Source organism: Belonocnema kinseyi, chromosome 9 (assembly GCF_010883055.1).
Source record: "Belonocnema kinseyi isolate 2016_QV_RU_SX_M_011 chromosome 9, B_treatae_v1, whole genome shotgun sequence".
Taxonomy (NCBI): Eukaryota; Metazoa; Arthropoda; class Insecta; order Hymenoptera; family Cynipidae; genus Belonocnema; species Belonocnema kinseyi.
This window is the reverse complement of record NC_046665.1, coordinates 10,856,306-10,863,400: the sequence shown is the minus strand read 5'-3', so window position 1 is coordinate 10,863,400 and position 7,095 is coordinate 10,856,306.

Below are 7,095 nucleotides of genomic sequence, written 5' to 3'. Positions count from 1 at the left end.
TCGACAGTAACTGGAGGGTCTTGGAAGAGTCGAGATGAGTCAGAGAGAAACTGTTGATTTTCTCTGACCCACCTCTCCCTCCGCTCTAGACTTCTCTTAACGCCAGATAGTATCAGTTTTCTCTCAACAATATGCTGTCTGATGGTCAGCAGCTTTGACTTGTTAAGTGTGTGATAACGGGTCCGGAGTTCGCGCGCGAACTTTCGAACCTTGACGGTAAAATTCCTACCAGATGTGATGTAGTTAATCACACACTGAATGCGGGACGCGGACTGTCTTGCCCAGCCTATCTTTATGGCAAGTTGATGCATTCGTCTTTTGGTCTTATGATCAGCCGTTGGTTTTGTTTTACGGTTCGCATCGGCCAAAGCTCTCGCTGCATTATACGCACAATAATTGATAGCCCAGAGGTCGGATTCTCCGAAAAAATGTCCACGACGCTCGTCATCCATTTCAGCCAGATCTTTAGGCTTGAGAGAAACCTTGGTATTGATGTTTCTCCGGGTCGTAAAGCATCCCTCTTCATCTATTGGATGCCTGTCTGCGGTTGGTCGAAGTGTCGCCTCTCTGTCTCTGTTGCCGGCTTGTTTTAGCTGTGGTAGAGTAGGCATTCCGCTTACATAGCCCCTTTTACGGAGTAGTTCAGCATGGTTTTGCAGACGTTGCTGCGAAAAGTGCGATAGCTCCGGGTGTTTCTCGCACCGCAGAGCTTGCAGCAGTGCCATATAACCCCGTTCAGGGGCCACACTCGCATCGTAGCACTCTAGCAAGTCGTGATTCAGTCGCTCCGTCCACCCAAAGGTTGCGAGATCCCGCCGATCCATCGCATTGAATTCATTTTCATTGGCTCCCCCAACTCTAGATTGGTCGGCATTTTTGGCCGAACTATTGTCGGGAGCCCTGCGCGTTCTGTTGTTTTGAACCGCACTCACTACAACTATGTTTGGTGTTGTCATTGTTGTTCCCACGAGAAGCTAGGGAAAGGGGTTCGTCCATCCTTGTAGAGCCCCGCATGCAAGGATAAGGCTGCGCACTCTGAGAGGTCGCCCGGTATCCCAGAATCACCGTTCTAGACACCTCACTCAGGTGCCATTCAGCTTTCGACACAGTTTTCACACCTCCGCTTGGGGGTTAATTCCTTCGGGACCACCCCTGGACAATTGTCCGCGACTGCCTATTTATTTTTGTAACCATATTCAGCAGAAACCCTTGGTACAGGGACCCTTTATCCGCAACCCGAGGACGCGTTCGGTGGCTTTGTCATGGGTCCTTCGGTTTGATTCTAGAGGAATTAAAACCGAACCGAATGGCTCTCCGGCGGGGAATCGAACCCGGGGAATGTTGCACACAGGCAACATTAACTATTTTCACGTAGTCTTTGAGACACAAAAAAGATTAAAAAAATATATATTAAATGATTGCGACTATTTTGACTTTAAATGTTAATAGTCCTGTTTAGAGTAAATACATATATTACATTTTTAAACATTATATTACAAATAAAATTTTTAACGCTACGGGGTATCGAACCAACATATATCTGTACCTAAATCTAACACCTAGCAGTCAGGAGTGCTAACCACTGCTCTAAACCGACAAGTTGAAACTCGTTGGAAAAGCTATCCTCATAAGCTACAGTTCAGAAAAGTTAAAGTACCAATTTTTAAGTACTCTTTTTCTAATTATTTATTATTATGCGGCGTTATGTAAATATAAAATACACGAACTTTTAACAGGAATATCAGTAAAATACTTTTTAAATAAATAGTTTAAATCGATTACAATTTCTCTTCGCGTGATAAGGTTTGAAAGTCTGAACTCATGAAGCCTTAAAATTTGTGGTATGAAAAAGATATTCACCCAATATATTTTCACGCGTGAAACATCCATGCGGGTATACGCATCCATTTTTTAATGAAATCAGAGAAAGTAATCAAGTTATAAACAAACTTCAACAATTTTATTATTGCCAATCAGCGACCGGCCAGCTACCGTCTGAACGTACGATCATAAGATTTGTCTGATCAGAGCCCAGTCAGCCCCCGTCTGGGGTTGTGACATAAATTTTGTGCAGGGAGTCCCCGACCAGCGCACGGCTAGGCTCTTAAAAAACAAACATAGCCTGGCCAGTCCCCGACCAGAAACCTTGTTGCATCAGGGCTAACCCGGGCTATTTCCACACGGGATATTGTTTTTTTAAATTAAATATGTAGAAGTGAGAGCCACATTTTATTTTAACGAGAGACAATTATTTGAAATTAAAAAGTTACATAACCAGTAAATAGATGTGTTGAATTATTCATAAATATAATCATCTCTGATATACTCAAAAAATGAGTCTATGATCATGTAACAGAAAAATAATAAGTTTCATTTGATGAAATAATTTAATTAATAATTATGGAAAGAAAAAAAAGTTTAATTTTTATTTATATATATTCTTAGTCTGTATAAAAATATACATACAATTGAATATATTTATGCATATTAACTGATATTCACAGGGGGAATGGGGGTTAAGTTTGCCTCTGGATATTATAATGATTTAATACACAAAGTATGGTATGAAAATAAGATGTGTGTGTTCGGTTTTTTTTCTTGTAGTTAATTTTTTTTCAATTTCAAAGAATTTTTGTCAGTCACTCAAAAAAAAAATACTGTTCAAGTTAACTGACTGTAATTAAGTATATTATTAAATATTACGAGTTTTCTGCAACATCAAATGTATAAATTAAAATTTTCAATTGAGTGATTTTATTTCATGATAAAATTTTTTTCGAAATGTTTCTAAACATTATTGATCGAAGAGAAAATTTTAATTGCTCCCCTGTCTGCTGTTCTCGCATTGAAATCCCCACCTATTATCGGCCTAATCTCTTCTTGATTGTCTTCAATCATTTCTTTAATCTCCTCTGCTTTCTCCTGCATATCGCCGTTCACATAAATCCCCACTACCTTCTACTTCTCTCCATCCATCATTGCCTCTTCTACTATTAATCCTTCTTTTTATTCTATTCTGTCTTTCTTATCTTTCCCTGTTATACATTAATTCCTTACTCCCATCACAATTCCTCCCATTGCTCTGCGCTTTTCATTCTTCCTTTTTGCATTTTGCATTTGCTATTTGTAACCTCTTGGTAATCATCTACTTACTCTTTCCCATCCCTTTCCATCTAGCCACGTCTCCATCATTATGACTACATCCCATTGTGTCAAATTTCTCATAAACTCCCTATCCTTTCTCTCCAATCCTGCTATATTCCATTAACAAGTCTTCCATTCTTCCCTACTTTCGTTTCTCATCTTTTTTCCTTCTTACTATTTCTTATTTTCCAATCTTCCGTTCCTTCCTCTTCTAGTTTCCCTGCGACTCATTTCTTACTATCTGTTCCCTTTCTTCATCCCAATCCCACCATAATCCATCTATCTGTATTCTCCTATACTTAACCCATGTTCTCTTTCCCTTTTTTCTTTCCTCTCCCGCTATTTTCCTTAACTTATACTGCATCTTCCTTTCTACCCATATCAGATCATCCTCTATTCTCTCTGGGCTACCAAATAATAACCTCTTCTTTGTCATCACCTTCCTCTTATGTTCCCATTTCTTTAGTTTCACTAGTACCATTATCTCCACTCTTCGCTCTTCCCTTTCTACATTTCGCATTTTCTCTATCTCTACCTTATCATCAATCCTTTTTAATACTACGTCCACCCCTTCCTTTAGCTCCTTCCCCTCTAATCTTATACTCTTCATGGCTATGTTTAATTTTCTTTCTTCCCTCTCTTTCCTTTCTATTCTTTGTTCTATTTTTCTCAGCCTTCCCATCTTCACAATCTCCGTTCAAGACTTCAAGTTTTTTCATCCTACCTCGCATTTCCTCTACCTTTTTATTATTATCTTCTTCCTGCTTCTCTAGTTTTTGCTCCAATGACTGAATCCTCTTTTCTAACTCTTCCCTGATTTCTTCCCATTTTTTTATTTCTTTCTTAACTTCAGCCATTTCCCGCCTAATTTCCTTCTTTAATTCCTCTCCCCTTTTCTCCTGCTTTTCTTCATAAATCCATATTACCTTTATCATCACTTTTCGAATTTCTTTTAGTCTTTCCTTATTTACCGAAACTTCACTTTCAACTCCGCTACCGTCAGCCCCCTTACTATTATCACTCTTCCCTACCAAACTCTGCTTTTCCGGCGGCGATCGAAACATTTTCGGATATTTTACGCTCGCACCTATATCTTCCTTCTCTGCACTGCTTTCCCTCTTCCCTCTCTTCCTTTTGATAAATGCTTCTACTGAACCCACGCTTTTTGCTCTTAATATCTCCTTTTTTATATTTTTCTTATATTTCCCCCTTGCCTTCCTTTCCTTGATCTCCTCTTTCGGCGTACTGAACACTTCCTGCTCAAAATCTGTTTCTTCCGCGGAGATACTCGCTCCGATAGCCATGAATCAAATTCAAACTTTCCCGCCTTCTATACTTCCCTGCCTCTATCTACCGTCGCTGTCTGGTACCTGTCTCGCTTTTCTTTGTCGCTACCCAACCCTGCTACTACCAATCCGATCAACACAGTCCTCCCACCCTGTCACAATCTCCAAACAAACTTCCACACAAATCTGTCTCAATCGTAAAAAATATCTACCTCCCCTTTTCAATCTCACAATCCCACAATTAATCTCTCACATCCACACCCCTCTACACACTTCCACAATCCACACACCTCAAATTTCGAATATTTCGAAAAAAATGTAAGTAGCTTTTTAAGAATTTTAAAGGAATACAATTTTTTGTTAATATTCCTCTGAAAGTTTCTGAAAAGTTCGATTTTTTTTAAGACAATTGTAAAAATGTAATTTTTTACTTCACAAATTATTTATGAATTTTAGAATTTTTGAAAAGATTAACAATATTTAAGAACTTTAAGTTTTTCGAAAATTTATTTTTTCAAATCTTCTAAGAGTTCTTAATATTTTTTAAGATGACTCAAAATTTTCCTAATATTTTGTAAATCCTGAAAAAAATACATACAAATGTTCTGCATTTTTTTCGGCTTAACAGAAATATTTAAAAATCTTTTTCAAAATTTCTCCGGAGTCTTACGAAGATTATATCTGTATAACACTAAAAAGAAACTGATAAGCCGTTTTCTTTTTTTTTAAGGTTGAAGCTAATAACTTAGTTATTAGTACATATACTAAATTAGAAAATTCGAATAGTATTAAAAAAAATTAGATACTTTTTAATTTAATTTATCGTTATTTTAATCAATTTATTTATTTAATTAAAGTTTGATTAAATACTATTTAATTAGATAATATAATAATAATTTACGGGGAAATACATTTCTCGGAAACTCTCCACCGATTCTGCGAACTGGATGTGCCACGAATCAGTAGGAATCGAAAATTCCTCAACAAATTGGGCGAATTCAAAACAAAATCGCACTTTGACTTCTTATTTTGTCAAGGCAAGATGGTTTTTAAATTTGTATTTGAGATATTCTCTGGCAATTTTAGACTTTAAAGCGGAATTTAAAGTGAATTTGATCAAAAGTGTTTTGCAGTGCAAATCACTTAGCTCTTTAAATTCCGTGTGATGTATTACAACTTTCTTAAATAAAAAAATTCATTTAAAATGCTCCCACGAATGTTAAAAAATTAATGTTAAGAAATCAAACAATCTTAGAAAATGTCATTATTTTCCAACATTTTTTTAATCCGCTCTATTTTAAAATTATTTTACAGTCTTTTGAAAAGTTCTGAACCACCTAAGTATATTTTAAAATAAGTAAATTAAAATATTTCAGATGTCTTTTAATTTTTTTTTCTAATCTTTTGAAATATTCTCTAAGAATATATTTTCCCAGATAAAAAAATATTAACATTTTTAATCAGTGCAGTTTTTAAATTATTTACGATTTTGTTGAAACTTTTGATCCATTTTATGATCTTGTATCATGAGTAAAATTTTTCCAATATTAAAAAAATTTAAACTTTAAAGAACTTCGCTTAAAATATTTCAGATTTTTCTTTAAAAATTTGTTAAACCTTTATAAATATTCTCGAAGAATTAATTTCTCAACATAGAAAATCATTTCAAATTGTAATCATTTCAATTTTCAAATTATTCATAAATCTCTTTAAATCTTTTAAGCCATCTGATTATCTTTTAAAATAAGTCAATTTTTGTTAAAAGTTTTTACATTATCTTCAGAGAAGGTATTAAATTTGTGTAAAATTTGCCCCCCCCCCCCCCCGTTTTTGTCAAATGTCCATGTTTCGAGACACCCTGAATCCGAATAAAAGAGTTTTACGAATATGTCTGTATGTCTGTCTGTATGTCTGTCAAAAGGTCAAACAATTCATCCTCATGACTTTCTTCATGAAATCAGAAATTACCAGAGTTATAGCATTTACAAAATTCCGAAAAACACACGAAAATGAACATTTGATGTAAAATAACGCACAATATAAAAAAGTCAAGAAAAGAAAAATGTTGCTTTTTACATGCCCTGCAAGATTATCATAACAACTTTTTGAATTTGTTTGAAAAATCCAAAATTCAAATTTTGACAGCATACAAAATAATGAAAAATCCAAAAAGTACATTTTTCGGCCAAACTGTGCAAAATAAAGTAAAAGATGACAGAACAAAAATTGTGCATTTAAAAAAGATCTACTAATTTGTTAATAACTACTTTTTGATAGGATGCATAGTTTTGGCTTTAATCATGAAAAACATCATGAACAGTAAAAAAATTCTGTCCGCTGCGTGGGCCTAAACTGAAGGTCAAGTTTGTTAGCCAGTTATTTTTTATAACAATTACAATTTATCCTGAAGACTTTTTTCATAAAACCAAAAATTACAGGGATAAAGTATTTATAAAATACCAAAAACACACGAAAATGAACCTTTTTAGAAAAGAAAAAGTTTGATTTCTAAATGCCCTAGAAGATTATAATAACAACTTTTTGAATTTTCCTGAAAAATCAAAAATTCTAACTTTGACAGCATACAAAATAATTGAAAATCAAAAAAGTACATTTTTTCATGCAACAATTTCACGGTATTTCAAATGTTATCAAATATATAAAT